Genomic DNA, 12543 nt, shown 5'->3' on the forward strand with positions numbered 1-12543 from the left:
CACACGAGCAGAGACACAGCAGAGACACGGGCGTGTGTCTCAGCCGTTTTGCTCGAGGGCCATTTTGAAATGAGCCTGGGCAGACCACATGGGCATGTGCTAGGCCATGTGGCCAAGTCAGTTTCGACCACGAGCTAGACACACGGGCATGTGGTCAACCGTGTGGCCAAGTCAGTAGCCTCCCTAATTTTCACACGGCTTGGGACACGGGCGTGTCTTGTGTTCGTGTGGAAAAGTCAGTATGTATGCCCTATTTTGACACGGCCTAGACACACAGGTGTGTCTAAAGCCGTATGAGGCACATAGCCTGTTCACACGGGCTTGTGACCTGTACAACTTTGAAAAATGTTTAAGTTTTGAAAATTTTATATAAGCTCGGTTTAGTCCCAACCCTTTTCTAATGCATGCTTAAGGTCTCGATGACCTATATAAGGGACTCTATGGTAATGTTTGACTATGATTGTGGATGATGTATATAAATTGTTCGTAAAATGTTTCGATTTGTTTGGTAACGCCTTTAACCCTAATCCGGTGAAGGATATGGGTTAGGGGTGTTACAATATGTATCCTAGCTATTCAATAACATAAAAGTAATAATAATTCAACTCAAACACATTTATTTGTATATCAACTTACCTCGTACGGATTTGAACGAACAGAATTGATTACTCGACGAATTTCGCCTTTCCCCAATCTAATTCTGTTTTCTTTGGATCTCGGTCTATGCATATTCAAATTTAACTCTTTTACTCAACAAATCATTCAATTCAATCCATATACACATATTTAGGGCATTTTCAAATTAGCCCCGACATTTTCACATTTTAGCACTTTAGTCCCTAATTATAAAATCACAAAAATACACAAAATTTCCTTATACATTTGCTTATCCAAATTTTCATATGGTTCATACAAGTCCAAATATTTCATTTATTTCACATTTTAGTCCCTTAAAATCTCACTTTTACAATTTAGCCCAAGTTACTCAAATTCATCAAAAATTCAAAGACAAAACATATTAACCCAACATCAAGCTTCCATATACTATCATCAAACTTCATAAAACTCATAATTTCATCAATGGAATAACTCAAAATCATCAACAAAATCAGAAATTGAGACATGGGCTTGATAGAACACTAAGCAACAATCACAAAAACGTAGAAATTATCAAAAACCAAACAAAACACAAACTTCAATCAAACAAAATGAGTGCTGAACCCTAGGCTTGAATTTTATTTCTTTTATCTATGTATTTTCGGCAAATATGGATGATAATGGCTTAGTTTGATGTTTTTTTTAATTAATAAACATTAATAAGCCATTTATTAATTTAGCCATATTATTTTCATTATAATTCCACTATCATGTCCATTAATGTCCATACATTAATTCAATGGTATAATTGCATCATAAGGACCACACATATATAAAGACATAGCAATATGACACTTTAGCAATTAGAACACATTTTTTTGCATTTTCTGTGATTAGGTCCTTTTTGATAATTAAGCACACAAATGATAAAATTTTCATACAAAACTTTCACACATGCTTAAACACATACTGTAACAGCCCGAATTAGGGCCTAGTCGAAACGGTGGTCTCGGGACCACAAATTCGAAGTTGGAAAAATTATTGTTATTATTATGAGGTTATAGTATGATTATATTAGAGCATGAAAAATTTGGAGAGTTAATTTTAATGTTTGTGAGCCCGATTGTGAAAAAGGACCAAATTGCATGAAAGGTAAAAGTTGCATTTTAGTACCCAAATGTGTCAATTAGCTAGAGAAATAAAATTGAGGGCTTTTAAAGGGAAATTATACCCTTTTTAATTGTGTTGGTCGGCCATGAGATGAATTTTAAACAAATAGTCAAGTTTTAGGTAAGTGATGTCATGATTTGGTGATAAAATAATACTTGAAAGCCTGGCTATTATTTTTATTCTTCTCCATACTTTCTCTCCACTGAAAATATCATAAAATATGGAGGTTTGAAGGCTAAAAATTTTCAGCAACTTATTCCTCTCATAATGTAAATGATCTTGATGATTTTCTTGATGATTTTTACATTTTTGGCATGCTTGTATCATGGGCTTTCAAATGAGAGGACTATTTTGAAAAATGGTGATAAGTCTAAGGATTTACCATGAGAGATTTTATGTTGTTTTCTAAAATTTTATGGAAGAAAATGAATCTTAGTAGAGTTCTAAACAACTTCTGTGAAAGGTGTTAGCATGAAAACACCTAAAGGGGATATTTTGCATAGGTTGCAAAATAGGTGGTAAGTGTGTGAAATAGTGAGAATTTGGGGTTGCTATAAGAGTAAAAAAGGGTTAGATAGGCCTACGATAAGAGGAAATTTGATAAAAATCAAATTTTGTGCATAAGGGTAAAATGGTCAAATTGCTAAGGTCTAGGGGCAAAATAGTCATTTCACCAAAAATATGTATTTATGATTGCCTAATTGTACTTAGTGATTAAATGAGTGCATTTTTGCTATTATAGATCAAGATTTACAGAATCCAAACCTAGACCGGGGGAAAGCCAAGCAAATCGACTAAACCGACTAGTCGAGTACATTTTGTAAACCGAGGTAAGTTGTATGTAAATGATACAACTACATTATTAATGTATGTATTCGAATTGTTATTGAATTGATATAGTATGAATTGCTAGATTGTGAACTAAGAATGCATATTAATGATTGAGATAGTAAAAAGATCTAGTTGGGACCCTAGGAAACAAACAGAATATTGGCATAGAGATGAGTGCCAGTTTAAGACATGTCTGGGACATGCATCGCCCACATTATGAGTGCCAGTGTAAGACCATGTCTGGGACATGGCATTGGCATAGAGATGAGTGCCACTGTAAGGCATGTCTGGGACATGCATCAGCCTCGACGATGATAGCCAGTGTAAGACGTGTCTGGGACATGCATCGGCTGAGAGTTGTGCTAGTGTAAGACATGTCTGGGACATGCATCAGCATGCATATACGGGAGCTAGTGTAGGACCATGTCTGGGACATGGCATCGGCCTCGATGATAATAGCCAGTGTAAGACCATGTCTGGGACATGGCATCGGTAACTTATCCCATGTTTGAGGCTTATAGAATATCCGATAGTATTTCAAAAGGTTCAACTTTAAAGGTTACGAAAGTGATTTAATAAGGAAAGTATAATAATGTTGTGAGTGGTACAGGTACCTTTGGTATGCATGAGTAATGAGCTCAAATTAGAGAATGTGACTTGAGTAGACGGTAATGAGTAATCCAAGTTTATGTTTATCTTTGAGTTATAAGCATGATGACTAATGGTGAAATTGTTGCTGTATATTTATTTATATGCAACTTACTAAGCTTTATGCTTACTCTCTTTCCCTTTTCTTTCAGTGCCGCTTAATTAGCTTAAGGATCCCTTGAAATCAGAGATATCGATCCGTAATACTCGATATAGATGGATTTATTTATTTTTTATTATGGCATGTATAGGGCTAGACCTTATTAATTTTTTTCCTTGAAAATTGACCAAATGTGTTGGTCTAGAATAGATTCTACTCTTTACGTTGAGCCTTGAATGAGGGCTTTCATTTTGAGTCTATAAAAGATGCATCTTCATGGTTGAATGAATGTTTATTATGCTTGTTTTGGTATTGGTTGGTATTGACATGAAAATAGGTTCACTAGGGTGGCAAGGAGGCTTGGTAGATAGCCTCATGTTGTCTACACGGGTAGACACACGGGCGTGTGTCTCAGCCGTGTGTGACACAGGTCAGCCCCATGGGCGTGTGAAAAGGCCGTGTGTCCCCTACACCTAAATATTTCAAGTCAAAATGCGTGGTAAAGATCACACAGGAAGAGACACGGCCGTGTGTCTCAGCCGTGAGGAGGGCACGGTCTAGTACACGGGCGTGTACCATGGTCGTGTGATGCTGACGTCAGAAATAGAATACCCAGGTTGTTGCACACGGGCTGCGCCACGGACGTGTTGAGGCCATGTGAAAGGATACGGGCAAAGGACATGTACGTGTGTCCAGGCCGTGTGAAGTCTGCACTTGTTTTATGAAAAACTGTAAAAATTAAATTGGCCACACGAGTGGAGGACATAGGCGTGTCCCAAGCACACGGGCATGTGCCCTATACCCACACGGGCGTGTGGAGCCTTAAGGCATGAAATTTTCTAAGTTTTTCTTGAGCCCTCGGTTTGATCCCGAATCACCTCGAATGTATGTTTTAGGCCTCGTTAGCCTAATTAAGGGACAGATTGCTTATGAAATGAAAAGTTTTAAATTGATCAAGATTTTATAGTCTGATTTCCTAAGATTGGTTGAGTTTAAGTTTGGTAGCACCTCAAACCCTATTTCGATGTTGGATACGAGTGAGGGGTGTTACACATACTGTAAACATGAAAAATAATGTTAAAATATTTTTTAACTCGAATTTGTGGTCCTGAAACCACTATTCTAACTAGGGTCTAAATCGGGCTATTACAGACCATCTTTTTAGGGATGAAATGCAGTACTAAAATGTAACTGAGTACCCGAGCTTCTTGCAATTTGCTCCAGAATCGAGATGTAAACCAACGGTCTCTATTTGAAATAATGGAGACAGGCACTGTATGCAATCTGACAATCTCAGAGACATATAATTAAGCCAATCTATCCAAAAAATAATCCATACATACTGGAGTAAAGTGTACAGACTTTGTCAGCCGATCAACAATTACCCAAATGGCATCTTTCTTCTTTGGAGACAAGGGTAACCCCGATACAAAGTCCATAGTAATTCTTTCTCATTTCCATTTCGGTATCGTAACTAGCTGTAATAGTCCAGAAGGAAACTGATGTTTACTTTTTACTTGCTTACATATCAAACATTTAGATACAAACTTAGAAATATCTCATTTCATTCTCGGCCACCAGTACATCTTTTTCAGATCATTATACATTTTAATACTACCAGGATGAATAGACATGTTACCATTATGAGCTTCATTTAGAATCTTTTGTACTAGTTCTGAACTTTTCAGTACACATACTCTGCCTCTGAATAACAGACAATCATCGGCACCGATCTAAAATTTCGAGTCAAGAGTCGATTCACTTTGTATCTGTTTTGCTTGCAACTTACTATCATTTTTTCTAAGCTTTATAAATCTGTTGCAAAAATATTGGTCTAGCTTTTAATTCAGCTATGATTGAACCATCATCAAATAATGACAATCGAGTTTTCATAGCTCGCAAGGAAAATCGTGATTTTCTGCTCAGAGCATCAACAACCATATTGGCTTTTCCTCGGATGATAATCAATAACCAGATCATAATCTTCCAATAACTTAAGCCACCTGCACTGTCTCAAATTTAAATCTTTCTATGACATCAAATATTTCAGACTTTTATGATCAGTGAATATATGACATTTTTCACCAAACAAGTAATGCCGCCAGATTTTCAATGCGAACACAATGGCTGCCAATTCAAGATCATGTGCTGGGTAGTTTTTTTCATGTGGTTTTAGCTGTCTTGAAGCATAGGTTACTACCTTACCTTCTTGTATCAAAATATAGCCTAAACCATTCAATGACGCATATCTATAAACTATAAATTCCTTACCCGATTCTGGCTAAACTAACACTGGAGCTTCTGTCAATAAAGCTTTTAATCTGTCAAAACTCTGCTGGAATTTATTAGTCCACTCAAATTTCACATCTTTTTGCAATAGACGAGTCATCGGAGAAGCTATCATTGAAAAACCTTTTATAAACCTTCAATAATAACCAACTAGTCCCAAAAAGCTTCGGACTTCAGACACATTCTTTAGTGGCTTCCAATTAACGATGGCTAAAATTTTATTCGGGTCCACCTTGACACCTTCAGCATATACTATATGCCTAAGAAAACTAACTTCCCATAGCCAAAAGTCACATTTATAAATTTTGGCATTCAATTGCTTCTCTCGCAAAGTTTACAACACTATTCTCAAATGTTCCGCATGTTCATTTTCATCTTGGGAGTAAACCAAAATATCATCTATAAATACCACCACAAACCTGTTTAAATATGGGCTTAAAATTCTGTTCATCAGATCCATAAACATTGCAGGTGCATTTGTCAAATCGAATGGCATCACAAGAAACTCATAGTGTCCATACCCGATTCTAAAAGTTATCTTTGGCACATCCGAATCGTTTACCTGTAGTTGATAGTAATCAAAATGGAGATCAATCTTTGAAAATACAGTGGCATATTTTAACTGGTCAAACAAGTCATCAATACGAGGCACTGGATACTTGGTCTTTATTGTAACTTTGTTAAGATGTCTGTAATCAATGCACACCTCAACGATTTGTCTTTCTTCTTTACAAACAAAATTGGCGCACCCCAAGGTGAGAAAATAGGTCTGCAAAACCTCTGTCAATCAATTCTTGCAACTGTACTTTCAGTTCTTTCAATTCAGTAGGAGTCATTCTATAAGGTGCTATGGATATTGGTGTTGTACCTGGAACAAGATCTATAGACAATTCTACTTCTCTATCTGGTGGTAAACTAGGTAATTCTTTTGGGAATACATCAGGAAATTCACATACAATCGACACTGACTGAATCTTTGACTCAGATACTTTAGTATCCAACACATATGCAAGATAAGCATCATAACCCTTTTTGACATATTTCTGTGCTGATGTTGCTGAAATCACATTAGGTAATCCATCCAATTTATCAGATTCAAAATGAATTAATTCACCACTCTGACATTTTAATACAATATATTTCTATTTACAATTCACCACTGCATCATATTGGGTTAACCAATCCATTCCCAAAATCACATCAAATTCATATAATGGTAATAACATCAAGTCAACCAAAAAACAATAATCATTTACCATCAACGGATAGTTTTTACAGATTTTATCCACCATAACACACTGGCCCAGGTGGTTTGAAACTTTAACCACAAATTCAGTGAATTCAACAGGTAATTTTTTAGCAGACACTAAGTTTGTGCATATGTATGAATGTGTGGAACCAGGATCAATCAAAGCAGTAATATCAGTAACAATTAGAGAAAATGTACCAATAATGATGTCTAATGCAGAAGCATCTTCTCTAGCACGAATAGTATATGTTCTTGCAAGTGCTCGTGCCTCAGATCTAACTACTATATCTTTGGTAGTACCTCGACTACCACTAACATTGCCGGGGTGACGGGTGGTTTGCATCTCAAAACAGGATGACTAAGCTTTGGAGTTGGTTCTATTTCTTTTTCAACTCTTTCGGGACAATCCCTGAGAAAATGGTCAAGTGAACCACATCCAAAACAAGCTCCACTTCTAGACCGACATACCCCATAATGAAATTTGTTACAATGTTTACATTTCAGTTTGGGTTTAACAACAATAACTACACTGGTCACAAATGGAGATGAAGACCTCGGGTTAGAACGTTGAGAGCCTCGCTCTCTTCCAGAATATCCCGTAGAAATGGTAACACGATCATAATACTTCTTTAATTTCTTAAAAGCAAATGATTGTGACTTACTCATAATTCTTTTTCCAGAAACCCGAGCCTCTTTTTCAGCTTGTTTCTTTTCTTTACTCAATTCCTCAGCTTTGTGTGCTCGATCGGCTCAATTCTCAGCTTTTTGTGCTCAACAGGCTAACACCGCAAATTCCCTTATTTTGAAAATTCCAATCAATAACTTGATATCTTAATTAAACCCTCTTTAAAGCGTTTACACATCTCAACCTTGGTTAGAACCCATTCTCTGGCATATTTTCTCAACCGAACAAATTCTCGTTCATACTCGAACACAGTCATATTTTCCTTCTTGAGTTCTAAAATTCCTTCTTTTTCTGATCCATAAATCCCTAACTAACATATTTCTTTCTGAGTTCAGCCTAAAAGAATTCCATGTAATGTTCTCTCTCAATACCACTGAAGTTATGATATTCCACCAATGATAAGTTGTATCTTCCAGTAGAGATACTACACATTTCAAAAACTCGGCAGACGTACAAGATAATTCTTCAAAAACCCGGATAGTATTTTCTAGCCAAAACTCAGCCCTTTCTAGATCATCATCTGCGATAGCTCTAAACTCTTCATCCCCATGCTTACGAGTTTTATCTACCGAAGGCTTTCCAATTCTAGCTGGTTCGAAACCCTGTGGTACCTCAGGAATAGGTTGAGGAGTAGGTGGGGGAGGTCGTTGTACAGTGGGATTTGTTCTTAAATACTCAGTAAACCATTCATTCATCAATTAAAAGAAGGCTTGTTTTGCTTCCTCACTTCGGCCTACAGACACGGGCCTTTCACTACCAGACACAGAAGCAACTCTTTAAATTGAAGCTGAAGCATTGCTACCAGCTTCCTCGGATTCAGCTCTAGCTTGGTTGTATGACATTAGTATATGAAAAATACATTTAAAATGATCAGGAAACATCACAATATCACGAATTATATAATGACATGTATAGCTAAAATCGTGTTTGCTACGCTAAATCCAAGAATTGACTAAACCGTAACTCTGATACCAGTAAATGTAACACCCCTTAACCCATATCCGTCACCGAAATAAGGTTACAGAGCATTACCAAAATTTTCAAAATATTTTCCAGATAATTCACGTAAATTACTATTCATTAACCAAGATTATTCATATCGTCCCTTAAATGGCCCCTCAAGGCCTAATACGAGCTTTAGAATCGAATTGGGACATAATTGGGAACTCTAAAAATTTTTTGTGAATTTTCAAAAATTTTCGAAGTTACAAGGCTCACACGCCCTTGTGGTCCAAGGGACACGCCCATGCTGCAAGCCATGTTCGACCCTGTGTAACCCTCTGACATGTGCACACAGCCATGCTACACGCTCGTGTGCTAGGCGGTGTGGTTAATTAAATTCTTTCAAAATTAGGTGTAGGTTTCACACAGCCAAGACACACACCCGTGTTTTAGGCTGTGAAGCACACACGGCTGAGACACACACCCGTGTCTCTGTCCATGTGCTCAATTCTGAGCATTATGTTTCTCAAAATTAAAGTACAGGGGAACACGGCCTAACTACACGCCCACGTACTTGGTCGTGTGTCACACACGGTCTAGACACACGCCCTTGTGTCTGCCCGTATGGACAAAATAAAGACATTTCTAACTTTATTTCTCACTCAAAATCACACCAATGACCTACACTTAAACTCACATCCAAATACCAACCAATTCAAGCATTCAAATTAAGCAAATTCTATTATTCAACAAGCCATATCATTACTTGCATACATGTTTATAATCTTACTTTGGTATATTCCATTTGTTAGACATAATTTAATCAACTACTTAACATATATTTAGCTACCATAGCATGACATGACAAGTATATCAAAACAACCATTACTAGCCATTCCAATGGGTAGATTACAAACATCATTATCAAGCCACTAATGGCCAAGTTGTCCTATACATGCCATTACCAAAATGATTTTTCTATGTATACCCAAAATAAGCTAGTTGATAGTATGATGATGCTCCAATGACCTCCAACCTTCGCGAGCTTCCAAGTACTATAAAATAGGGGAAAATAAAACGGAGTAAGCATTACATGCTTAGTAAGTTCATATAATGGAAACTAAACTTACCAATCTCGTTTATTAAATCTAAGCATATAATATCATGTTTTCCATCCACTAGCAAAATTGCCTAGACACATGCATTCAATCATACATGTTAGTCCCCAAAATCTTCATAACAATCAAGTAAACATAGATGAGCTCATCATGCAATATTCTTTCAAGTCATTATCATTTCATCTCAAAACTCTCATACCATGTCAAGTGTTATGTCCGTTGAATCATTGAAATTTCGATCGATACCCAAGTGCTACACTCGAGGTGTACAATTTAATAACTCGTCAATTCTTATTCAGAGGTACCCATTAGGGCACTTAATCAAAGAACACACTCTCGAGCCAAATATCATATTACAGGATTGTCAGTCTAGGCTAACTCCTTTATGTAATGTATGCTTGGAAGAGCTCAATTAGGCTTACCAGTCCAGGTTAAATCCTAATTGTAACATATGCTCAAGAGAGATTATATCAGGATTACCAGTCTAAGCTAAATCCTTTCTATAATGAGATCAATAAAATTACTTGTCCTAGCTAAATCCTATCAACAACAAATGCAGGACCTCATTTTATAAGGCAATCACATTTATCCATCGAAATTCAATATTCAAACAAGACTTTACCCTTTTTCCAACATCTCTGAACATGTAATCATTTCATACATTTATAACATTCACATAAATATAATTCATATTGCATAGAATCATTACATTCAAGTTAACATATTTACATGCTCGATTAAGTTATACGAACTTACCTCGACACTTGTTCGCGTATATAATCTACTAATCCGAAACCTTTTCTTTTCCTTGGTCTAACCTCAAACTTGAGTTGTCTGAATCTATATAAATGAATTTAACCATCAATTTCACACATTTCATATTCATTTAGACTCAATTTACATCCTAGGAAAAATTACCATTTTACCCCTAACTTTTCTAATAATTCTAATTTCGTCCCTAAGCTCTAACAACGAAACTTGTGCAATTTAAACCCTATTACAAGCCTAACCAAAATCCCATTACAAAATTTACAGGACATGTATTCATAAAAATTTAGAATATTTCATTAAATTTCAGAACTTTACATTTTAGTCCCTAAATCATGTTTTCATCAAAAATCACTTTGTAAATGTTGTTTAACTGTCAATAGCCTTTCATTTTTTACCATAAATTTCTAATTTTCAGCATATTCATCCACGACCCAAATTTCATACCTTGATAACTTTTCAAATTAATCCCTCAAATAGATAGATTAGACTATCCCGATTCCAAAAACATAAAAATTACTAAAAAGGAGACTTGATTTCATACCTTTTTAAGATTGGAAAGTTTTCTTCCTCTCTCCCAGGGTTTCCATAAAAATTTTAGGGAAGAAAACATGAAAATAAGATGATAATTTCTTTTTAATTAATTATCATCTTTTAATTTTTGTTATTTCCAATTTACTCCCTACTCTTTTCTAATTTTTCCAAGGATGAGTCACCAAAAATCTACATACTTTTCTTTAATGGTATAATTAGCATAAGGACCTTTAGTTTTGAATTCCATAGCTATTTAATCCTTATAGCTACTAGAATTCAACTTTTTTTATTTTATTCGATTTAGTCCTTCTCATAATTAAACACTTAGTCGATAAAATTTTCATATCAAAATTTTCACATAACATGTCTATCATAATATGGACCATATAATAAAATAAAAATAAATTTTATTTTCGAGTCAGATTTGTGGTCCCAAAATAACTATTCTGATTTCACTAAAAAATAGGCTTTTACACATCAATGGAATTATCTCGAGACAAGTTTTTGGCGCCGTTGTCAGGGAGTGTTATTTTAATAATTATTTCTGAAATTATTTTTGCAATTTGGTTTTATTTTTTATTATTTTTAACTTAATGATTTTTTGTGATTTTCTTTTCAATTATTTATGAGAATTGATCGAATTATTGACTTACTCCTAGTAAACCCTGAAATCGAGCAGACATTCAGAAAAAGAAGATGAGAAAGACAAGCTCAGAGACAAGATACAGATAGAATCCTAATCATAATCAAGATCAAGGAAATGGACCCGCTTATGCTCGAAATCCAGTCCTTGTTGCTGATGATAGGGACTGAGCCATAAGACAGTATGTTGTGCCTATTTCCAATGAGCATAATCCAAGCATTGTTAGACCCGAGATTGAGGCACCATAGTTCAAGTTAAAACCCGTAATGTTTCAGATACTTCACCTTAGATTGTTTATGGAGGTGAGTGATTCTTTTAAGGTGGTCGAATTAATTAATGATGCACTAAGGCTGAAATTGTTCCCATACTCACTAAGGGATAGAGTTACAGCATGGTTAAATTCATTGTCACCCGGTTCAGTTTCTACATGGCAAGAGCTAGCAGAACACCTCCAAATGAAATATTCTCCACCTAGCAAGAATGCTAAGTTGCAAAATGAGATTACTACTTTTTAGCATATGGATGATGAATTTTTGTATGAGGCGTGGAAAAGATTTAAAGAGTTATTAAGAGAATTCCCTCACCAAAGGATTCCTTATTACATCCAGTTGGAGTCATTCAATAATGGTCTCAATGCACACACTAGGATGGTGATAGACGCTTCAGCAAATAGTGCTTTCCCTTCTAAGTCATTTAACGAGGCTTACAAAATCATAGAGAGAATCGCCAGTAACAACTACCAATGGCCAACCAACCGAGCAACTTCTGGAATATGAGTAGTAAGAGTACATGAAGTGGATACTCTCACCTCACTTGTAGCTCAATGCTTAAGAATTTTACTGCTAACGATCATAATAATGTTGCAGCCCAGCCACCAAGTCAATTTGAAACCATTTCTTGTGTATAATATGTGGATGGACATTTGTCTGAGAATTTCTCATCAAACCCAAAGCCTATTTATTACGTAGA

The 12543-nt window shown here is 35.8% G+C and overlaps 1 non-coding gene across 1 annotated transcript; it reads right to left on the minus strand.

The window, feature by feature from the left end:
* Positions 1 to 12059: 12059 nt before the first annotated feature.
* On the minus strand, positions 12060 to 12166 carry LOC121226276 (small nucleolar RNA R71). The gene has a single exon (XR_005924126.1). It is a non-coding gene; the product is annotated as a small nucleolar RNA R71 (small nucleolar RNA).
* Positions 12167 to 12543: the final 377 nt, after the last annotated feature.

The sequence above is a fragment of the Gossypium hirsutum genome, chromosome A03, assembly GCF_007990345.1.
Source record: "Gossypium hirsutum isolate 1008001.06 chromosome A03, Gossypium_hirsutum_v2.1, whole genome shotgun sequence".
Lineage (NCBI taxonomy): Eukaryota > Viridiplantae > Streptophyta > Magnoliopsida > Malvales > Malvaceae > Gossypium > Gossypium hirsutum.